General features: G+C 34.6%; 1 protein-coding gene and 1 long non-coding RNA gene across 22 annotated transcripts in view; one reads left to right on the top strand and one right to left on the bottom strand.

Annotated features, from left to right (window-relative positions):
- The window catches only part of LOC143256811 (uncharacterized), a 222,196-nt gene extending 206,609 nt beyond the window's left edge, over positions 1 to 15,587 (bottom strand). For 12 of the 21 annotated variants that reach the window (XR_013031513.1, XR_013031519.1, XR_013031505.1 and 9 more), the window contains exons 1-2: positions 15,468 to 15,587; positions 13,601 to 13,877 (exon numbers count right to left, since the gene is read on the bottom strand). The gene's annotated coding sequence lies outside the window, so the exon portion shown is untranslated. Of the gene's footprint in view, positions 1 to 12,630; positions 13,295 to 13,600; positions 13,878 to 15,467 lie in introns of those variants that run through there. The other 9 variants (XR_013031521.1, XR_013031517.1, XR_013031515.1 and 6 more) reach the window with 4 other exon arrangements.
- The window catches only part of LOC143256814 (uncharacterized), a 34,187-nt gene extending 10,956 nt beyond the window's left edge, over positions 1 to 23,231 (top strand). Inside the window, exon 3 of the long non-coding RNA XR_013031525.1 lies at positions 20,895 to 23,231. This is a non-coding gene — a long non-coding RNA (uncharacterized LOC143256814). The remainder of the gene's footprint in view (positions 1 to 20,894) is intronic.
- Positions 23,232 to 25,346: the final 2,115 nt, after the last annotated feature.

Raw genomic sequence — 25,346 nt, 5'->3', positions numbered from 1 at the left:
TACGAGGCATGACTTTTCTTTCTTTTAGTTTATGCACTTAATCAAAGCATCAAGCGAATAAATGAAGGATTAGGAGCTTAATGAGAATGCTTTTGTTACCCCCCCCACCAAAAATCAACGTCCCATTTAATATGGAAATCGAGATCGTAAAGTTATAAAATATATATTAATTATGTATTGAACGAAATGTTGATTTGCATTAGTTAAAGCAGCAAGTTATGTTTAAAACTTGCCCTTGGTCTGTTTTTGCAACCTATTATGTCTTGCCTGCATGCTGATCTTTAAAGCACGCTTTATAACACAGGAATAACCAGTCTTTGTGTATGTGTATGCTGTTCGCAAAAACAACACAAAAAACAGCAACTTAAGAGCAGTTAACTGAAACAGATCTAATTTAACTGAGAGAAAACGAATAGAATAACATGAACTTGTCAATTTCATTCACACATAACATGGAATCTGTAAGACGTCCAATTAACAACTTTATGCATCGTGTATGACGCAGCTACATGACACGAAGGATGAGAAACGCCCTGACACGTCATGATGAGGCAAAACCAATATATCAGAACAAGTTCAGAAATACACACACACACATTAGATAGGCATGTGTGTATATATACACATACTTTTGTATATATATAACACACACATAAATTTTTAAGTATCAACAATACGTTTCTACATTTAAAAAAACAATAATGTATATTTGTAATAAAACGTTAATTACTTCATTCCAATCGGTCCATGGCTATCTAACTTCATTAACATAAACTACATAGTAAGCGGCCCGAAGTGTACTCAAGGCTAACTGGTATTGGAATAACAAGCCCGAGGTCATACAATTTTCAGTGTTGGTGTACAGACGCATATAAAATACAACCATCAGTAACACCATGTGCACTAAAGTGACAAATGGCGGGGAACAGCATATTAATTTTGAAAATGTGCACAAAGTTCAAAAATGATTTTGAAAAGAAAAACTAGTGTCTTAGCATGCTCCCCAAAAAAACAACAACAACAAACAAGCAGGAGTAAATTATTGGTAGATAAACCATGCTTCGTTTCTATCGATAAGATTAGAACATAGCTCAACAAGACTAAAAAAAAAACAGTCTTAAACCGAAGGTGAGGAATAAACAGAATGAACAAACAAGATTAAATTCGTGCAAATAATTATTCTACAACAAAGTTCATTAGTTTAAGAACACACTTATTTAAGACTACACACCGAACGGATTTTCTTCGTAAATAAAAGCAGTAATCTACTTTACTTTTAATATCTCTGTTACAAGAAAAGAAAAAAAATGGACAAAAAAGTAGGAAAGGATACCAAAGAATCCCCCATTTTGATGAGTAGATAATGTTGATAGTCGAATGTTAAGCCTAACTGTATCACTTGTCGGTACAAATCAAGTAAAGAAGCTTCGAAGTAGCAACTTATTCCAGGGCTTTCTGCGTAAATTTTGTGAAAATAGATTCTTAATTAAGGCTAGTCACTCTAATCACACTAATAAGTTTCATTAATTACAATGTCTGTAAACTTAGAATAGTCAAGCCCTTTTTACTACTTTCGCTTTGAAATTACATTACTTGTATGACGGATTCTAGGATAAATATAAACAAATAACAGACAAGGATATTACGCAATATGATTGTTTCTTTGAGAAATTACAAACCGTTGTTAGAAACGAAAACAAAAGTTACGCTTACCTAGTACTGGTCCTTTCTTCTATCTAGTGGTTTTTGCATGTAATATAGGAACTACTAGTTAAGAAAAGTGAACAAATAAAATGATAATTAAAATATCGTATTCAATGTGATTTATATATTTTAAAAATAAAAAATATTGAAATTTGTCTCTACAAAAAAGCAGATTATTTTAAAATAGTCAAATATATTAAGATTACAGAAAATGAAATATTGTAAATTTTGGAAATTTAGAGACTTAGTTCACCGAATCAGCTTAATGTTCTTTACAGCAAGTTAAAGTAGAGAAAGTAAAGCGCTTGTTGAAGACTTTTCAAGGAAAGTCAAAAGACCACAAAACCCGGCATGGCCACGTGGTTAAGGCACTCGACTCGTAGTCCGAGGGTACAGGGTTCGAATCTCCGTCACACCAAACATGCTCGCCATTTCAGCCGTGAGGGAGTTATAATGTGACAGTCAATCCCACTATTCGTTGGTAAAAGAGTAACCCAAAAGTTGGCTGTGGGTGGTGATGACTAGCTTCCTTCCCTCTAGTCTTACACTGCTAAATTAGGGACAGCTAGCGCAGGTAGCCCTCGTGTAGCTTTGCGCGAAAATCAAAACAAACAAAACCAAATACCACAAATGTATAACAATTTAGATAACATTCTGATAAAAGGGGTTTTGTAAAACAGCTGTGTTTTGTAAAATGCGATACTGTATTATTAATCTTACTGTATATAAAATAATACAAGTCAGAATAGATGTACATGAAACAATTTCTGGTTTGTTTGTTCGTTGAATTTCGTGCAAAGTTACACGAGGACTATCTGCGCTAGCCGTTCTGATTTAGCAGTGTAAGACTAGAGGAAAGGCAGCTAGCTAGTCATCACTACTGACCGCCAATTCTTGGGCTACTCTTTTACCAACAAATAGTGGGATTGACCGTTGCACCCACGGATGAAAGGGCGAGTATGTTTGATGGAACAAGGATTCGAGCTCACGACTATCAGATTGCGAACGAAGCGCCCTAATCACCTGGCCATACCGAGCCAACAATTTCTGAAACCCCTAGAGACTGTTTTTTCTAAAGCGGTGGATAAACGTTGAAAGATGATGATACACATACATACACCCACATATAAATTCACTGTATTGAATTAATTGGATTGATAATTTATGTTTCACCCAATCACCTACTTTCACTTCTCATCTCCTTAACCTTATTAAGGCGCATATAGGGAAGATTTATAAGGTCCCTAGCTTTCCAACGTGAGCAGGAATTCAGTTGAAACGCCCTGGTGGTTTCAGCCTTGAATAAAAACTAGTCTCTATCTAACACTCCCTCCGAGCCACTTCACCTTCTGGGCTTTAAAAAAAAACTGCTTAGAAAACACTTTGCCACAAGAGAAGCGCATCCTTGTTAAATTTCACACAAGCATGTAATTTGGACCAGTAGAAATGTTATCTTATCATTGTTGTTCGAAGAAAATAAAACCCAAAAAACAACTAAAATAGTCATAAAAATACGAAATCAAGTATTCAGTTAGACGATGCAATAAAGCACAAGACGTGTTATTTATATATTCAGAAAATATAACTTCACACTAGACAAACCGAGATAGACAAGAATCTGGCAGGTAGATAAATAGTGACAGGACCACAGATACCTAGACAAATAAGCACACAGACAAATAAAATATGTACATCTACACATTGAGACAGCGATACGGCAGTTTCTCAGTCGTGTTTTAAGAATATATATTTAAGACACTGGCTTTAGAAGGTGGAGATGGTATTAAGTTAATTATTATTTTAGAAACTTTTCTACAATGTTGTTTCGTAATAAATTCATAAATTAACATTCTGACGTTTACTGTATAAACTACGAACACAAACTAATCCCATTGCTGATTACTTATTTAGATTGGCAGACTGTATGTAGTTCTATCTTTGGCACAGCATTACTATTTACTGTTATTTTTAAGAAAGTTTCCCAACATTACAATACTGTTAAACGTTCACTGCTCTAAAAGTTTAAGTTATGCAAACCGTTTACCATTACATTAATCTCAGCTACTGCTCGAAAAAAGTCTGTTTCCTCTCACGTCTGGCGAATCGCTGATTATCACCAAATCTGGTACGCACCCCAAGGGACGTCAAGCGGTAACATATAACGAATCTAACAGCCCCTATGTTACATCAGGAGTCCATTTGTCTTCCTATGTGCTGCACAGGTACGTCTGCTAGCAAGTGTTGTGTAGCAAGTTAAGAAAACAACTCCGAAAAATATCAATATAATATATAGTAATATTACGTACAGACAAAGTATGTAGCACGTGGTGGTTAGCATATTATGATATATAGTAAAGTAGAATAACGTAGCATAGAAAATGAGAAACTATGTAGTGCGGTATAAAACAGTCTGTAGCATGTCGTAATTAATTCACTTTTTCCGAAAGCAGTACAAACTAGAAGCAAACACAATGCTACATAAAGATTGAGAACAGTGAACCACGTAGAATTCAGCATAGTGTAACTGAAGAACAGCGTAGCGTATAACAGTTTGCGTTTCTGGAGTATATTGTATAACATATTGCACTGAAGTGTGTTGTAATACAAAGAAATGCGTACTAATTAGTATGGTGTGCTGAAGAACAGAGTACAACAATGTTGCATGCAATGGTTAGTTTATTGAAGTGTATAACATGAAGTGCTGGTGGATACTTCACTGAGATAAATGTAACACAAGATATTGCAGTACAACATATTATGATGTTGTGTAAGGTAGTACAGCAGTCGAGAAAAGACAAAGACCTCGAACTGAATCTTATCACTATAGTGTTATTCTAATTAGAATATTACTGTCAGAGAAGGACAGAGACCCTGAAATGTATCTTACCATTATAACAATATTTACACCTGTTCGATAGAATGTTATTGTCTTAGAATAATAGAGACTACGAAATATATCTTGCTATCATAATATTCACCACTTTTATATATATATCATAGCATCATTTACCCCTTTTTGATAGAATATCGCTGTCCAAGTATAATAGTGATGAAGATATTCGTTCTGCATAGAACGTTTCTGTTTGGAAAGAGACTTTGAAATATGTTTATTATATTATTCAATACTACATAGAAGGGAAGTTTAGTTTGGTTTCAATTTCGCGCAAAGCTACGAGGGCTATCTGCGCTAGCCGTCCCTAATTTATCAGTGTAAAACTAGAGGGAAGGCAGCTAGATATCACCGCCTACCGCCAACTCTTGGGCCACTCTTTTACCAATGAATAGTGGGATTTACCGTCACATTATAACGTTCCCACGGTTGAAAGGGCAAGCATATTTGGTGTGACGGGGATTCAAACCCGCGAGAGAGAAGGTAAGAGCTATGAAATAGTGTTTTTCGTTTGAATACTATGTGTCCTTCACTGTCTCAGAGACAGAGCTTGAGGCAAACTCTAAGCATACCAAACAGGTTTCCAATGGTTTGCGTACATTCTCCCATTTTTTGAGTATTTTATATATAAAAAACACTGTTTGAACAAGGTCAGTTAGTTTGGGTGCTTGTAGAATTCCTAACTATTCTTATCTTTTACGAGTACCGAGAGAGTTCATAGCAAAGTTTGAGTGAACTAATTGTTTGGACAATCATTCTGTATTTTAAAAGCGTGCAGCAGGTTCTTAGGGACTGGATTCTCTCCGTCAGATGCTACAGAATGACACGTGGTGAACTTCAGAAAACGTCCAACTAGCTAATTCATTTATCTCATATCGTGATATCGAAGTTTAAGTGTTCGATACCTAACGATTGTGATTTTTTTTCAAACTTCCAAACTTAGGATGTAATTCCATCTCGCTTTTTATTTGTTGTTGGTATAACGATTCTGGTTTTAAATCTTGATTTTCAAACATTAAAGTATTATCGTCACTAAGTGGTTATATTCATTGTATCAATTTTTTGTTTGAAACTAAGCGCAAAGTTCTGCCCACTACAGATATCAAAACGCGGTTTCTTGGGTTTTAAGTTTGTACACACACCGCTGTGCCACTGGGAGGAAGTCCATTTCTTAAACACAATATTCGAAAAGCTCTTCGTTCAAATGCAAACTAAATCCGAGACCAAAAACAAACTTTATCATTGTACCCGAAATCATTACAAGACAATGTAATTCTAAACTAACAAATGAGAACACACACGAAACTACCATAATTATTATATATATGCTGGCATTCTTGCGATCAAAACATTTTATAAATTTTGTTTTAAGATATTTTATCCTCACCGATTTCTGAAATGGAGTCAATGTATTCAGGTGTTTTTACCATCTATCTTCAGAAGAAGAAGAAAAAATATTTGACCACAGACAACTTAAAAGCATTAAATTTAATACCGAAATTTATATTTTTACTGCTTACTAACACAAGTAAAAACCTAACGTAAATTAAAGGAACACTTAGAACTATTCACTTTATAAACTAATGAAAGTTTCCCTTTTTTGGCAAAGCTCTCGTGAAAAATATTGTTTCCGTGGCGAAATATCAGGCAGACGGTAGCGCCGCCAATGTAGGGATGGCTCGAATTGTTCATTAAAACAATATTTTAAATATTTCCTCAACAGGTTATCACAACTTTACAGTACTACACAATATGTCGTTTGATAACAGTATCTAATGACTGAGTCACAGGTTTTGGTAATGTCGGTAAGTATCATAGGAAAAATATTGGATTTATTGTTCTTCTTTCTTCTGTTTCTTCTTTCTTGTTACAAGTAAACTCAAAACCCAAAACAATGATGTCAATCAATTTTACTGAGGTGACATAGTTTCAAAAGTATCCACTTTTATTAATGCTAATAATAACTGGTAGTAAGTTTTAAAAACCATAAGTATAGTGTAATGATGTTATCACTACCCCTTGAAGTTAGCTATCTTAAAGACATTGGTGTTCCTCTAAAAAGAAATAAAATTACCAGGCAGTAGCAGATAAGCAATAAATATCACAGTTGGAACCTCAGTGCATTTAGAACTTAGTTATAAATGTAACCTTTCTGTGTCTATTGAAACAGTGGAATAAAAACACAAGCACACAAGAAACGAAGTAAACACAATGTAAACAAGATAGTAAAGATGACATGTATCGTCTCAACTGTCATATTTGCATTGTTTTTGCAGGACTTATATTAACCATCTTCATAGTTATTTCGTATTATGAAAAATATTTTTTATTTACTTGTAGTAGTATCGAAATGGAACAGAAACACGAGTAGGAACACAAACTGCTGAGTTTAGGATATTTTGCAATATCCAGTCCTATAGAAACACAAAACATTTACGTTATATATGTATACGAATTACAAGGTTGTCATCAATATACGTTCGCACTCTGTAAAATCATATTTAACAGTTAAAGAGTAACCCCACTTATATAAGTCATATAGTTGTATCTCTTATTCTAACGACTTGCTGGTTATGACGTTCGACTAGCAATCTGTTGGCCGCAGATTTGAATCCTGTTACCCAACATACCCTATCAACGGTGGGGACATTATAATGAGACGGTGAGTTCCCTTTTTTTTTTGACAGAATAGCCCAATAGTTATCGGTGGATGGTACTGCCTGGTTGTAGATAGCTATCGAGTAAGTCTGTGTGTGATTCAAGAAACAAATGAACAACAGACAAGACACGAATATTTTAACCAAAAGTCGTTGTGTAAGTCGACGAACGAAAAAAAAAATTATATCATCAGGCAAACAACGAGCACCCGCTAGAATGCTAACATGAAATCTTCAAGCGACGTATTACAGAATTACATTATTTCTTTGTTAAAAACTATTAATGCGTTTACAAAATATCTTCACTTAATAAACATTTGACTGAAAATATGTTTCACAATTGTGTAAATCAAAAATATATTTTGAGCAACTGCATATTTGTTAAACATTTCTAGATACTGAATAATACGTTTATTTTTAATAATCGAAAATCCTATCTCACAGAATGTTTAGGGCTGCGTATCAGTGATATTTGAAGACAGTTTTTTTAATTGGTAGAAACGGCCTAAGATTGAATCGTCTCGACGTCAAATAATTTTAGTTTTTCCTAACTGTTCAAAGCACAGGTTGTTACTACTCATAAAGAAACTTGGTCAGGAATCTAACATCCATTATAATAATAAATGAAAAATACATAACCGTAACACAAGGTGGCTGATGGAAAATGATACGCAAAAAAATTTTTTGACGGTTAAGGGTAAATTTGTTTGCCGTAATAATAATAAAGATAATTTCAGTAGGCCCGGCATGGCCAGGCGCGTTGAGGGTCGCGGGTTCGCATCCCCGTCGCGCCAAACTTGCTCGCCCTTTCAGCCGTGGGGGCGTTATAATGTGACGGTCAATCCCACTATTCATTGGTAAAAGAGTAGCCCAAGAGTTGACGGTGGATGGTGATGACTAGCTGCTTCCCTCTAGTTTTACACTGCTAAATTAGGGACGGCTAGCATAGATAGCCCTCGAGTAGCTTTGTGCGAAATTCAAAAACAAACAAACAAACATAATCTGAGGGTCGCAGATTCGCATCCCCGCCACACCAAACATGCTCGCCTTTTCAGCCGTGGGGGCGTTATAATGTGACGGTCAATCCTACTATTCGTTGGTAAAAGAGTAGCGGTGGGTGGTGATGACTAGCTGCCTTCCCTCTAGTCTTGCACTGCTAAATTAGGGACGGCTAGCACAGATAGCCCTCGAGTAGCTTTGTGCGAAATTCAAAAACAAACAATAATTTCAGTAAAGCTCCATCTAACTTGGGAATGGTATGTGACACACGTATTTAGATGATGTACTTCTACTTTAAATATATGCGGATTTTGGTTTTTTTAGTGTATTTTAGTACATGATAAAGCTACAAGTTACTTTTGCAAATCTTTCTGCTGCTTTCATGCAAAACAACGAATTTCTAAAACTCTATTTTTCGATTACGTTTGTTTAAAACACATTCTACTTTCAGAAATATACAAAACTATAACTTGGGAATCAGTATGTTTCCTTTCTTAATTTGATGATACAAAATGATATGCTTTGTATTGAACATGAAAATCTCATTTCGATGTCGAAAATATTTGGTTTTCGGATCAATAAATTCGCTGGTAAGATAATTTTGTACACTACTCGTATTATAAAAGATCTAATTTTGTAATGAAAACTGTACTACTAATTACGTTAGGCTACTATTCTTTTCTTATGTTGTGCTTTATATGAGAAATACACTGGTTGAAATAAAACGGTTGAAAGTCTTTAATTAAATGTATGAATTACTGGAACATATTACTGTTTTTTATTTACTAAATTTTTGTATTTCTGTATACAATTATTCACACACATACTCTCTTGTTGTCCTATTGCAGAGGTATAGGAGATAAATAAGTCTTTATTTGACCAAACAAAGCGAGGGAATGTAATCCACAAATGCACCTATTACACCAGGGTTCAAGGCTCGCCTAGAAGCTCTTTGGTTCTCATTTAAAATTTATGCATTCTTATGTTTTTCCTGAAAGTAATTTTCATAATTTTTTTTCGCTGGGACGTATTGTAAAATGGGGACTTCCTGACCGCTTCTTACGCCACTATATTGTGGAGAGAGATTGTAAACATATAGAACGTGTTGCTATAAACAGTATTTAACATTACTGTAGCAGCAGTATTTTAGTGTTGTAACTCGGTCAACTTTACCACTAACCTACCGAGGGAATTGTAACATGTAAACCAAGTTTGAATTTATGCTTTAATGAACGTAAAAAATAAAACTATTTTTATTTACACTTTTTATTTCTATCACTGATGAAGAAAAGCATTGTTAATATTTTCTAATTGAACCAATTTACATTAAGTTTAGGGTGTACTTAACATACCGTTCCTTCACGATACCAAAGATCAGTGAACACAGGGGTTCAATTTCACGAATAAAATAGAGAACTTCAGTTTCACGAATAACCTATTACTCATCCATTAGAAGAAGCAGGTTGAGTAAACAACCTTCTACCTCTACACGTCGTAAGGGAATACATTTCAAAATTGCACAGTAAAACGCTTGAACCTGCAAGTTGCATCTGTGTTCGAGATTAATCATACGACGCAATAATAAACTTACAGACCTGTATACACTCAAAATTTTTGTATTCATATGCCCAGCCTATCTTTGAAATTATCATATTTGTTTCGTGTTTTTCCATTCGTTCTCGATCATGTCGTTCACCTCTGCCTCCACACAAACACACATAGATACTCTTACCCTAAAATGAATTTTTCAAACTTGATAATCTTTCATGAAAGATTATTGTAATTATCTGGCAACATTGTTTTGTTTTAACAGCAAGGGTGACATTTTATATCTTTCCAACCTCTTCCATGTAGAAAATCAATATAAAATAAGACAAGAAGAGAGAGCTAGACGGTTTAATTATAGAGGTAAAAAAAAATTCTCCAAAGCGCTTTTCCATCTTATAGTCCCCATTCGCTATTTCTGGCTTCCATCATCTCCTTCTTCGCTTACCTAGCTCTCAACACTTATTGATCGATGATGATGATGTAAACAAACGAAAACATGATTTGATTTTATCAGCGCCATCTAGGAGTATAATTCAAAGTTACTGCATTCTTCCTTCTTTAATCACTGCATTGCAAGATATATTCTGAAACAAATAGCTGATCAAAGTATCAGCAAAATAAAGTTCACACAAACTTCAATAAATAAGAAACAAACAAGTTGCCGCTGAAGAAGAAATGTCCACCTTTCGAAAACGTGCGGGTTATAGAGTTTTTATTCATTTCTATCAATACTTCTTGAACCTAAGTGTTTTTTCTAAAGTCATGAAAAAAGAAATATACATGTTATTTTCAAAATTCGTAATCAATATGATCAAACTGTCGATTTTTGCATCTATTCGCAGATCCTATCATTTACAATAATAGCAATAAAAGACCTGGAGTTAGAGTGCTAAAAGAAAAAAACAAAACCTTATTTCTCTAAATATTGGTTAAGCCTTACTTAATCAGTTTAAAGTTAATGTTATTATTTAGTTGTAATTGCGTTCATTATCAAATTAACAATGCTTTCCTTAACACACATATCACAAAGAAATCTGCAAATATATAGAACAACAATGGTGAGTGATAAGCATAATAAACAAGATGGTTCATGCTGTAAAGAAATTCCTGCAAAATGGTGCATTATGAAAAAAGACACTCAATATATCCCCCACAATATAACGACAAATCAACATGCAAGTTTTCGTTAAAAAAAGAAAAAATCATTTATAGCATAACATAGGCAAATCTCAGTATTTTCAATTTTAACAGGTTTGAAACAGCTTTCTTATTTAGGCTACACCAACAAGTCAGTTGTCTAAGTTGATGATGTTGGTAAAATTAAATTGATGTAAAATGAAAACTTTAATAATAATTTATAATATAAAAACAATAAATATTTTATATACCTAAATGAAATAAAAACCCTATCACCCGAGCGAAAAGATGAACCTTTCGTTAGCACTCGGGTTCTAGGATTTTTATTTCATTTCTATCATGAATTATATACGTACAAAAAACTAATGAAAAATCAGTTGTTTATTTAAGACTAAACTTATATTTGGTTATCTGCTATGTCCATAGAATCGAAGCCTAAATTATAATGCTTAAGTCCGTAAACATTACTGGTGTCCAACGAGTGACATTAATGGAAAAATATATAAAACATTCAAATTTGAAAATTTGTCACATGGTGAACCTAAACGAATATTCATGTCTTTTTTCTTAATCAATATAGATAAAACTGTTTTTATCCTAGATGCAAATACAAAATGTACATTTTCTTTATTTGATTTAAAATAATTAGATGATAAACATCAATACTCAACAACTGTATACTTAATTTAACTTTAAATATGTGTTCTAAATCAAATAAAAAACCACGTATGAAAATAAAATCACATACTATTACCATTTTTATAAGAAAAAAACAAATATATTACACTCTTAACATTAGTTTTCAAATTCATATTACTTACATTAACATTAAAAACATAAAATGACAGATTTCAAAACAGTTAAATTTACTCCAATAATATATATGTTTGGGAAAACAGGCTATGAATATTGGTTTGTTTTGTTTGAATTTCGCGCATATCTACACGAGGGCTATCTGCGCTAACCGTTCATAATTTAACAGTGTAAGACTAGATGGAGGGCAGCTAGTCATCACCACCCACCTCCAACTTTTGGGCTACTCTTTTACCAACAAACAGTGGGATTGACCGTAACATTTCAACGCCCCCGCGGCTGAAAGAGCGAGCATGTTTGGTGTGACGGGGATTCGAATCCGTGACCCTCAGATTACGAGTCGAACGCCTTAACCCACCTGGCCATGCCGGGCCTACATAGTAGGGGTGTCAGTTATCTACTAATAGATAATTAGGTTAAAATATATTACAGTACACACAACGAAAAGATAGACATATAAAAGTAACAAATTGAGGTATATGAATACGTTAGCCCAAACACGCTGTTTATGAATAAACGATCAACTTTCCACTAACATGTAATAGTAGGCTTAATTGTGCAGTGGTAATGGATGTATTGAGACTTAAGTTGACGATATTTATTGCAATCGTTATATAGTAACACGAAAACTAGATTAGACGGGTACATTCGTGTGTCCTCTTCTGTTTCACGTTCTCTAACATCAGACTGAAGTATGTGTCAAAAACGGTGACTCCAGTATCGAGACTTGGGACAGTTTGTTCAGTTTACTGTTCTGTTGTTGTTGTCTAATTGCTACACCCGTTTTATGATGTAGTCTTTACTTTATTCCTTCATAATAATTTACTCATTTATTCCCAATCAGTGGAATATGGAAGAAATGAGAAAACACACACACACTGATTTTTATATTAGCTATAAACGATTTTATTACGTCAAACATTTTGTCATGGAAACATAAAGATATTTTATATTTTCATACACGTTTGAAATATGTAGAAGCTTAAAACAATATGTTATGTTTTATGATACGAGTATATTTACTTTAATTATAAATGTTAAATAATACCAGAACCAAAGTAATTATAACATGACGTTTCAAATTGGCAGTTTATCCTCAATTCAAAAGTAGAAGTTGTAATAACTTTCAAATTTCGTGTCTTCAGCAACAACATTGTTGGTGTTATTGTTTTTGTAAGTTCAAAGCAACACAATAGGACGACTGCGCTCCTTCCAGTGCGATGAATCGACTGTTTGGTTTGTTTTGAATTTTGCGCAAAGCTACACGAGGGCTATCTGCACAAGCCGTTCCCTAATTTAGTAGCGTAAGAATGAAGGGAAGGTAGGTAGTCATCACCACCCACCGCCAAATCTTGGCCTGCTCTTTTACCAACGAATAGTGGGATTGACTGAACATTATTACGTCCCCACGGCTGAAAGGGCGGGCATGTTTGGTGTGACAGGAATTAGAATCCGCGACCCTTGGATTACGAGTCGAGTGCCTTAACCACCTGGTCATGTCGGGCCTGCAATGAATCGAACCCCAGATCTTAGCACTGTAAAAATACTTAAATTATCAATGTCATTCTCTTGCATCATCTTGTGTTATTAAAAGTAACCTCGTTAACCTGTAAATTTAAAACATCATTGATATGGATGTCTCTAGTAATAAACAGAAAATAAAAGCAACTACAGTTTGGTAAAATTTAAATTGTTAAATTTTTTTATAAGGGAAAAATAATTAAGTATTTAATGTTTAACTGAGACATCATTCATTTAACTACTTTCTTGTTACAGTAAATCAATTTTTAAATTTTTATCTCTCTAACTGTATAAGGTTTTAAAGTAATATTTAACTTTTCATTCATCGTACCTAGAGAAAGCAGTCTTGTAATAAAACAGTGCATTCCAAGCGGAGCTGTTTCCCTTTTGTGTTGATGGATACAGTCGTGTTTATGGGAAGGTTCCTAAGACCAGACGGCAGCCATGAAAGCCTACTGTTTTAGCGAGCACGTGTTAAACTGAAATGGCAGGATTCCGTGAAATGAGACACGGAGACTAGTTCTTCAACATGGTCTTACTTGATTCCCTGGCTAATAGCACGTGCCAAGGTTCAAAGGGTAAGCTTCCACCTGTACCCAATAGTCGTCCTGTTGAGAAATTATTTAGTTCTCTGTCCACACCCACACGTACATTGTACATTCAGTCACACGAACTACGACACTAATGATTTTAATTAACACTACAGAGATTTCTTGTAACGAGAAACGTTATCAGCAAGTTAAACAACAACTTGAACTGTATTATTTTTATTATAACATATGTATGAGTTATACTAAATTTATGATTAATTTGTCATTAAGTACAGTAGTACCTAACGATATGGATCGTGATGAAACAACATGAAAGTTATAACAAACATTCATTTAAACCCCCTCAAAATGTTAATATCAACATTGATTATTAGAATATTAGCTGAGTAAACACTAAAGCTTATTGTACTCATACAGCCGTCTGAGTCGCTACATACTTGTTTATGGTGTGAATCAAAATTTCACTATTTCAGCGAATTTTCTTTAAGTAAGTATGTGACTTATCCAGACAAGCATACCTTATCGATCTAATTATTTCAGAGAACTCTTCCATCCGGGGCCCCAGTTATTTCTCTTTTTTTATCGAAAAGGATACTAGTATACATAAATAAAACGGACGATACGATCCTTTGGGCAAGTAATTAAAGTTGATTGGTTGATCGGTATAGATCCTGATTAGTAATAAAATCAAATTGATTGATATTCCTGACGCACACAACTATAGCTGATACAAAGTAAACAAACAAGTATAATAACGAAAGTTTATAATGATAAGTGAAGATCGATATAACACTTACCTGTCTATAGTAATACATGACGACAAGTAAAGATCGATATAACACTCACCTAGCTACAGTAATACATGAAGACAAGTAAAGATTGATATAACACTTACCTAGCTATAGTAATACAGGAAGAGAAGTAAAGATCGATATAACACTTACCTAGCTACAGTAATACATGACGACAAGTAAAGATCGATATAACACTTACCTAGCTACAGTAATACATGAAGACAAGTAAAGATTGATATAACACTTACCTAGCTATAGTAATACAGGGAGAGAAGTAAAGATCAATATAACACTTACAGGAGCCATTCTAGTAACCCCTTTCTGAACCCTTTCCAACAGTTTAATGTCCTTCCTAAAGTAAGGAGCCCAAGACTGAACACTATATTTTAAATGTGACCTTACCAGCGACTTATGCAGTAATAATATAACCTTTCAGACTTAAATTCAATATTGTTGCATAAATAACTTAAAATTGTACTTACCCTACCATTAGCAACAGGACCATGTTTAGAAAGCATAAAAGACTGATCGACTACAACACCAAAACCCCTTTTTTGTAATGACACTGTTAAGTAAGGTTATTCCATCAAATTCATACCTGTAATTCAAATTATGATATACCACATGCATTACCTTGCATTTATTATAATTAAAAGCTATCTGCTAATTATTTGACCAAAGCTCTAATTAATCTAAATCTAATTTCTTCCATTCAGCCACTTTTCTATCTAATTTTCTAACCCATTCCCTGATCTATAGAAATATCTTTAATTTTTTACAATCCTTTTATGTGTCACCTTATCAAATGATTTCTGAAAATCCAGATATGCCAAATGTACACCCTTACTCTCACCTAAATAAGCAGTAACCTTTTCAAAGAATGTTAACTCTAAACCTTGATAATGACTTTGCATGTCATCAGAATTTCCAAAACTTTTCCCACAGCTGAGGTAAGACTAATGCGCCTATAATTACTGGGAAAATTTTTATTACCTCCCTTTAAGAGGGAAGTGACATTAGCTAAATTCCAATCCTCTGGTACCTGCCCACTATTCAAGGACTTACAAAAAAAAAAAGTAGAATGTGGCTCACATATCCAATTCTTAATCTCCGTCAAAGCCCTTGGGGAAATATTATTTGGCTCAGGAGTCTTATCATTATCAAAACTTCCCAATTGTTTATTAACCAGCTCAGAATTAATGCAATTATCTTGTTCGATCTTGTTTCCACCTATCAACTGTTCGAGATATGAAAAGCTGCTTAAATATTTGTTACTAAAAACTGATGAAGAAGAATACTTTATTATCCTAGCCATCAAATAATCATCAAATTGGAGCCTTCCTTTATCATCCTTCAAAGGTCCTACCACAAACCTAACATTTTATTTACAAATATCTTTACAAAATCTAAAGAAACCCTCATTTTTTATATTATCATCTTTCCATATCTTAATTTCCTCTCTAACCAACTTTTTAAATCTATAATCTTCAAGCTTTACGCGAAATTCAAAACAAACCAAAACATATGATTTTACTGAGAAATTATAACAAAATGTGTTGTTTTTTTTTAATTTCGCGTCACATCAAACATGCTCGCCCTATCAGCCGTGGGGCGTTATAATGTAACGGTCAATCCCATTATTCGTTGGTAAAAGAGTGGTCCAAGAGTTGGCGGTGGATGGTGATGACTAGCTGCCTTCCCTCTAGTCTTACACTGCTAAATTAGGGACGGCTAGCACAGATAGCCCTCGTGTAGCTTTGCGCGAAGTTCAAAACAAACCAAACCAAAATCAAATGACCGGACGTGGCCGTCAAATTAGTCTGACTGATCTGGTATTTTGGAGTTCATGATTCGCAGTTCAATAATGCCCTCGCGAATCAACTTAGAGTCATGAGTATGTTATAGGAGTGACAGACAAATTCCACAATTATGCCAGACATGTGCAGTCAAAGAGCTAGTGGTTGGCGCTGTTGTCTAACTACCGTCCATCTAGTCTATCAGTTCAGAATTAGAAACGGCTATCTCAGGTAACCCTTGCGTAGCCGTGCTCGAAAATTAAACAAAAAAAATCAAATAAAACATTTTGCTATCAAGTCTTACAAAAAACAGTAGCACCAAAATGCGTTAAAACGAACGGAATTTGAACGCATTAAATGAAGCCTTAATGTGTACAGGGTGACACGAGCTTTCAATTTTTACTCTCTATTCTTAACTGTAACGATTCAACAACCGTTTATAACTCCTGGCCTGTAATGTAAGGTGAGCTATAACCATGCAAGCGATGAAATGGTTGTGCGAAGCCTCACTTGACAGACATCCTAGCTAATTTTGTCTGTTGAACTGTTAACCATCTTACGTACCTTTAAACTGACATTTACATTGATTGATCACTGTTATATAAAGTAAAATAACTAACTTACATTAAAAGCTATCATCTTTAAAAAGACAGTCGCTCAAACTCAAGTTTCAAAGCAACGCTGTAAGTGGCACCTCAATTTATTTATTTTTTAAAATTAAAAAAAAGTACTTGCATGGTTTGAGTTGTATTGCCAACTGATGGACAGCAGCTGAACAATAAACTGGCACAGGAACAATCGTGCTGTCATTCAGAAGTATATAAAAGGAAACTCTACAGTCCAGAAACGGCACGGTTGTCATGAAAATTCACTGTTTTCCCTGTCAAAACTCTTTAATGAGTCTGTACAAAGAAAAATGGATATTAATTGTGCACTTTGTTTTAATAAACTAGCGCCGAGATGCAATTGAGTTTAAAAAAATGTAGCTTCTTACAGAAACAAACATCATATAAATGAAACTAAAATAAGCTAAGAAAAATACCTGAATTTGTTTCTGAATGAGTATTATTATGAATAGAAAATGCAAAACATGTCGATATGTGCAACTCTCCTATGTTATATAAAAAAAAAGACAGAGAGAGATAAGAGAGTGTATTTGTTTGTTTGTTTTGAATTTCGCACAAAGCTACTCGAGGGCTATCTGTGCTAGCCGTCCCTAATTTAGCAGTGTAAGACTAGAGGGAAGGCAGCTAGTCATCACCACCCATCGCCAACTCTTGGGCTACTCTTTTACCAACGAATAGTGGGATTTACGGTAATATTACAACGCCCCCACGGCTGAAGGGCGAGCATGTTTGGTGCGACCGGGATTCGAACCCGCGACCCTCGGATTACGAGTCGAACGCTTTATCCCACCTGGCCATGCCGGGCCCGAGTATTTTTGTAAAGAAGGGCACTCTGTAACCGCTTAATGGTTCAGTGATTTATTTTGTCTTCCTTTTTAAGTGCAGATTATGTCAGGAGAAGAGAAAATAATCAATGATCAATTATGTCGTTAATTTAATCACTTCTGCTAAATATATTTGACGAGACTATTTAAAATTGTAATACAATGATTACACCAGAAGATATGCCCAGTTTTATCCCAATGATTCTTTTGGGGTCAGAAGATCCTTTTCCCGACTATAGTCTTCATTTTGTGAAAGAGGTTTTTGTTACTGGTTTGCTTGTGTTTCATTTCTAGTTCATTGTTTTCTTAACGGCTCTACTATGCAAGGCTTTCCATTTCCGTGAAAGTCCGGGACTCGATTCTCTACGGTGGACACAGCAGATAGCTCTTTGATCTAAAAAGCTCAGACAAACAAACCGTTTCCATGAAGAACACAGGAAGTTCACGTTTTCGAAATTTTACTCCCTCGTTTCTAGATTGTAATAACTTCAATATAATAACATGCATTAACAATTTTAGCAGCTTATCGTAAATCAAGCATACAGACACTAAACATCTCATTTGTGGCACTAGTTTAATTTCGTTACACGTATACACGTTATTGCAGATCGTTCGTATTTGTTTTTGTACTTAAGTTTCGAATAATAGTTAATTAGGTAATGCAATAACATATATCCCATGTAACATTATGTGACATATAGCGTAAGGCTCTGAGAAATTAGTTAAACAACACTGATTTGTTTCTAACACTTTTAATGTGGAGCTTTTTCACTCGAGGCTGTTATTCTCGATTTTATTACATATCTTAGGAACGCCTTGAGTTATACACACGTACACTCAACTCACACACACACATATGTATAGTTAAATTTCTCACGTTCTCATATAACGTAGTGAGAAAAACAAACCGGTTCCAAAAACAAAATCAGTAGAAAACACTAATAGAACAAACACAAGTAAGTAGTTTCAGATGATATATACAAACTTCGTTCAATTGAAGGAGTGGCATTTTGTTTGTTTTTGAATTTTGCGCAAAACTGCACGAGGGTTATTTGCGATACCTGTCCCTAATTTAGTAGTGTAACACTAGAGGAAAGGCAATCGCCAACTCTTCGATTACCAACGAATAGTGGGATTGACCGTCACATTATAACACATCTCCGCTAAAAGGGCGAGCATGTTTGGTGTGAAGAGGATTCGAACCTGCAACCCTCAGATTGCAACTCGAATGCTTTATCCACCTGACCATGTCAGGCCACTTTTATTCTCATTCTTGTATGGTTATAAGTGGACAGCGATTACGAATTTTGAGAATTCTGTCTCGAGCTGACGTAAGACAGTATTCGAATCTTTGTAAATTGTATAAAGTTGTTCATCAATTATTGGCCCCCCAGTGGCTCAGCGGGATGTCTGCGGACTTACAAATCTAAAAACCGGGTTTCGATACCCGTGGTGGGAAAAGCAGAGATAGTCCATTGTGTAGCTTTGTGTTTAATTCAAAACAAACAAACAATCATCAATTACTTTCTTTTTCACTTTGACTTCTTAAAACGTTTTAATGTGATCGCTTGTAAATTGAGATTCCAAATTTTGTGTTCATTAAGTTACTTTTTTGAAAAAAAAGGCATTTTATGATTTCGAGGTTGAAGATTTTATTATCCACGTGCTCGTGCGTACGTTTGTTTACAAGTTTTCGGTTTAATTTGGAATTAATAACCTTATTGAATTTTTTCGTGATTTTTGGTCTCTAGTTTTTATATTGCCAATAAATTTTCTTTAAAATAAATCTATGTTCAAGCTAAAGAATGCTCTGCCCACTACGAATACCCAGTTTCGTTTGTTATTTTAATCACAATTCAATCTTAATTGCACCAAAAATGCCTAGGCTGATACTACAATCCTAGACATTTAATTTCTCCTCCGTGGCCCGGCATGGCCAAGCGTGTTAAGGCGTGTGACTCGTAATCTGAGAGTCGCGGTTTCGCAAACCCGTCGCGCCAAACATGCTTACCTTTTCAGCCGTGGGGGCGTTATAATGTTTCGGTAAATTCCACTTTTCGTTGGTAAAAGAGTAGCCCAAGAGTTGGCGGTGGGTGCTGATGATTAGCTGCCTTCCCTCTAGTCTTACACTGCTAAATTAGGGACGGCTAGCACAGATAGCCCTCGAGTAGCTTTGTGCGAAATACAAATACAAATTTTCTCCTCCGGGACGCTTTAAACTTTCTGCCCATAGTTTGGTCCACTTTTAAATCGCAGGGCATCATATACACACACATTTTACCTCTGATGTACTGGGACAACTAATAATATTAATATTATATTAGATAGCTACAACATTCCGATGAAACAGGAAGTTTATGTGTTATAATAACAAACAATAGTACACGTATAATATAAAAACATCAACTTGAAGGGAAAGAAAGTTTTAGTATTCCATTTGAATCAGTGCAAATTCTGATGATACACGACGACAAAAAATGATTATATTGTGCATATTCTGTAGAGTAAGTTCCAGTGTGAACACACAGTGATTGTTCGTGGTTTAAAATATGTTTATTTTATATCATTAAATCATATATCGAGGGTTGACGAGCATGCGAAAAGAAGGTTGAAATACAAGTTACGCATTACAAAATCATTGTAAAACACGTAGAAGCAGTTTTACAATTGTAACGCAAAAATACGTTATATGATACCATTTATATTGTTATTAATAATCAAAAGAAACTATATAAAATGTTTATTTCGTCCATCACTATGCTATGAATTACTGCATATCTACGAAACAAGTACAATGAATCATGTTATTTCTTCGATGTTTTTTTAACCCTAACGATAATCTAACCGTTCAAAAGTTTGAGTAATAAACGTTTTGTTTCTCACATTAAAAACACACATGAATGTCATTTTAATTAATTGCATGGGAGAAAATAAGATACAACTGAGAACCACTTAATATTAAACTTTTTTTTTGGTGGATATAATAAATATAATATAAACCATTAATTGAATTCTTTTATTTTTTTTCTGGCAGCCTACGAACCTGTTACGAGCAAAGATAAACGAGGGACTATTTGTGCTAACCATCTATAACCTATCAGTGATAGACTAGAAGGAAGGTGTTTAGTCAACATCAACCTTTGGGTCACTCTCTTATTAGAGAATAATGGGACTGGCCGTCAAACTATAACGTGCCTACAACTAAAATGATGGAGATTTACGCCTGAGACCCATAGACTGTGATTAGAAGAGCCTTTAAAATCAGGACGTGCCAGGCCTCTCTTGTAAATGCTTTTAGTGTACTGCCACTGAGAGGGAAGTCGGAATCAGCAAGGGTGACACCTGTTTTTTATTGTTTCTTGATAAACACCGAAAAAAGTCCTAGTTTAGATATTTTCAGTAAAACTGCTTTTTTAATGACATGCAAATTTTTGAAGTATTGGTAACAGAAATTTCAAATCTTCTGAAATAAATGTGTGATGGAGAAATCAAGACAAGGTAATTTTACTTCACAGAACCAGTTTCACTGGAATATATTTCTAGTTATATTCAGTGAAACGTGAGTAACCACAAATCGAAAATGATCAGAGTCTGTATGTGACTGAATCAATTAGTACGAAAAAGTGATATCAGACAGGGACACTCAGTTACAGGTACAAACTACCAAGCCATCCTCTTAACATTGACATAGTCTTTACATCTGCAAAGCATGCTTCCAATCAGTAGGCAGACAATTATGAGAGGTTCTCGAACCATTCTTCAGGTGATAGAATATGTAAGGTGCTAACGCACTTAGGCTCTAAGGAGATCCCAGGGGTCAATCTTTCTTGCCAATCCGCGACCTCTAGGACTACCCATTACAATCTCAGCAACATGCAATTGACAGTACTAACCCCTGGTTCTCCCAACACAAACCCGTTAGTTTCTGGTGGAGACACGTAATTTTGATTGTATTGTGAAAAATACAGGCACTGCTGCCAATTCTAATGATCTTGACAAAAGTTCAAACGAGCTGTGCAACGCTGTATGTGCAACTGTAGGACAAATCCAGACCCACAAATAAATTTTACTTTGTCACACATAACCCAGCCATTCGAAATTCTGATTTTTGTATTCAGTCCACGAGCAGTAGACTGGTCATTCCTAATAGCCATGCAGTGCAGATCCTGTCTTGAAGTGACACAGTTGATCTTGTACAACTTTAATCAGATGGTGTACGTTCTATCTATCTGACCACGGGCACTGACACATCAAAATTGCTGCTTTTTGTCAATGTAGTTTTTTCATGTGGTCTACGTATAATGGGATTCAAGTATTTTCCAGACACATACACATTTTCACTGATTTATATAAACTTTGAGAACAAATTTTAAATTTGTTGCGAATTATATAAATGATACTTTAGATTTAAAAAGTAAATCACAAGCACTGTTGAAATACACTGATTAAATTTAAAGAAGTTTGTTTGTTTGTTTTTAATTTCGCGCAAAGCTACACGAGGGCTATTTGCACCAGCCGTCCCTAATTTTGCAGTGTAAGTCATCACCACCCACAGCCAATTCTTGGGCTACTCTTTTATCAACGAATAGTGGGATTGCCCGTCACATTATAATGCTTTCACAGCTGAAAGGGCAAGCATGTTTGGTGCGACGGGGATTCAAACCCGCGGCCCTGGGAGTCGAGTACCTTAACCACCTGCCCATGCTGGGCCTTTCAAGAAGTAAATCTAAGCTACATTTAAAACAGAATATTAAATAAAATTATTGAAGCAATTTATCAACCTTGCAAAACTAAAAAAATGAGAAAGAAAAAAATGTTAGTTATTAAAACTTTCATAACCTGTGTGAAAAAACTTTTTTTCTCTCAACCGGTAGTCCGGGAAACAAATAAACTAAGAAAAATATCATCTCAATACCACTTTAATGTTCAGGTAGCTATAATTTGGAAATATGCGTTACTGGTGGTGAAATAAGGCTTTAAATTAATATAGAAACGTAAATATGCACATAAAAAACTCGTTCTCGCGATATACACACACGATCGTTTTGATTAACCATAACTTTCTCTATATATTTGTAACACATTACGTCACACAAAAACAAATACGTCCGAATAAATCAAATCTGACAGTAATAATAATTATTACTTAAACTAAACCTGAAATATATGGATTGCGTACGACATAATTTCACAACCTTCTGAACATAAACACAATTACGTTTTACATTGTATCCATAGTGAAAGCCCACTTGATGTCGCTTTCTTCGTTTTTTTTACACGAAGGACGGCAAAATCGGTTATCAGTGATCGAATAAACTGTGACGGTGATTAATGTATCGTTCGGATACAAATAAAATATGTGTAGTTAGCTTATCACTTAGCCACATGAAGTTCATTACCCTGTCCTACACTATCGCTGTAATGAGGTAGAACATCACATTTGTTCTTGTCGATCTTTACGAGTCCTCTAGAGAAATTTCTGACAAACAAATCAGTGTAGTGTTGAGTAGTCTGAGGGATAATCAGATACTTTATTTGGTTGCTTATTACCAGGGGGAGTAATATATTAAATATTCTACCAGGTGTGTAGGCTCGCCTGAATATGTGTGTAAGGTATATAGGAAGATTCCAATTTATGTTTTTACTATAAATCGTTGGTTATATGAGAACTCATTTATCAATTTCGAAACTTATTTCATATGCCAAATAGGAAGCTTAAATCAAACTAATAAGAATGTATAGCGATGTATTCAGACTTTACTACTACAAAGTATTTTAAGACTTAATCTAATGGATCATAGACTAATGGATGAGATCATGATAACAAAATACCGTAAAGAAAGATTAATGGATGAGATCATGATGACAAAAATACATAACAAAGAAAGACAAATGAATGAGATTATGATAACAAAAATACATAACAAAGAAAGACTAATGGATGAGATCATGATAACAAAAATACATAACAAAGAAAGACAAATGGATGAGATCATGATAACAAAAATACATAACAAAGAAAGATTAATGGATGAGATCATGATAACAAAAATACATAACAAAGAAAGACAAATGGATGAGATCATGATGACATAAATACACAGTAAAGAAAGACTAATGGATGAGATCATGATAACAAAAATACACAGTAAAGAAAGACTAATAGATGAGATCATGATGGCAAAAATACATAACAAAGAAAGACAAATGGATGAGATCATGCTAACAAAAATACATAACAAAGAAAGACAAATGGATGATATCATGATAACAAAAATACATAACAAAGAAAGACTAATGGATGAGATCATGATGACAAAAATACACAGTAAAGAAAGACTAATGGATGAGAACATGATAACAAAAATACACAGTAAAGAAAGACTAATGGATGAGATCATGATGGCAAAAATACATAACAAAGAAAGACTAATGGATGAGATCATGATAACAACAATAAACAGTAAAGAAAGCCTAATGGATCAGACAAGGTTTTTTTTTTCTTTACACATCTCTCAGAATGAGAAACCTTAGCGATGTCAAACAGACCTTTACGATTAGAAGGGAAAATATCAGAAATTTGTTTGTGATTTATGACGCGTATACATTTTTAAGCAACCAAAGCTGTTACACGAGTTTGACTAGTTTGTTTACACGACTTGTAGGTAATGCTTCCAGATCATTTACATTTGCTATTTTGCATATAATCCCCCTCGATCTTTATATTTATGTATGGGGGTTCGAGGGAGGGAAGGAGAAAGAGGGATACATTTAGAAGCGGTTCATTATTTCTAATGAAAACATTCAAAGTGTACATGAACATGTGTTTATAGGTGTGAGCGGGTGTAAACAGTACCGTATTATACCATGTTTACTCGGTTTTCTACCTTCAATTGCACATGTAAGATCCAATTAGGCTGTTTCTTTGCATCAGCTATACGCATGGAGCTGTCTTTATTTGTTCTTATCCAAGCATACCTCAAGTATAAATGCATATGGGAATTATGGGATGAGGGGTAAAAAATGAGATATTCATTACCAAATAAAGTAAAATTTTGCGCGATTAAGTGTTCGTAAACATCTTTTTTTTTTCATTTTGTCACTAGGTTTACTACGTACCATCCGCTTTATCCATTCAATACTTTTGTTCTTCTCAAGTGTAAAACACGCATGTGCTGTGATGCTCTATAAGAATGCGTGAACGAGTGAAAACGTACAACACGATTGTTTAATGAGCCTGCTACCACTGTGAAAGTAAGGCATACACCGGAAAATCACATAATAAGAAAAAAGATTCGAGTAGCTATAAACGGCATACATAAAATCACTACTCACATGGGACACCCTACTACTTGATTCAGTGATTGAAACTGATTTTATAAAACTACAGTCTGCTGGGCCCAGTTTCAGTAACACATACATAAAAAAAGAAGAAATATTCTGCCTCGAATACAGTTGCCAATATAAGGAACTGAAATGAAAACAA

This window comes from Tachypleus tridentatus, chromosome 7 (assembly GCF_004210375.1).
Source record: "Tachypleus tridentatus isolate NWPU-2018 chromosome 7, ASM421037v1, whole genome shotgun sequence".
Classification (NCBI taxonomy): domain Eukaryota; kingdom Metazoa; phylum Arthropoda; class Merostomata; order Xiphosura; family Limulidae; genus Tachypleus; species Tachypleus tridentatus.
The sequence above is the reverse complement of the archived record's forward strand: the minus strand, read 5'-3'. Positions and strand labels throughout refer to the sequence as shown.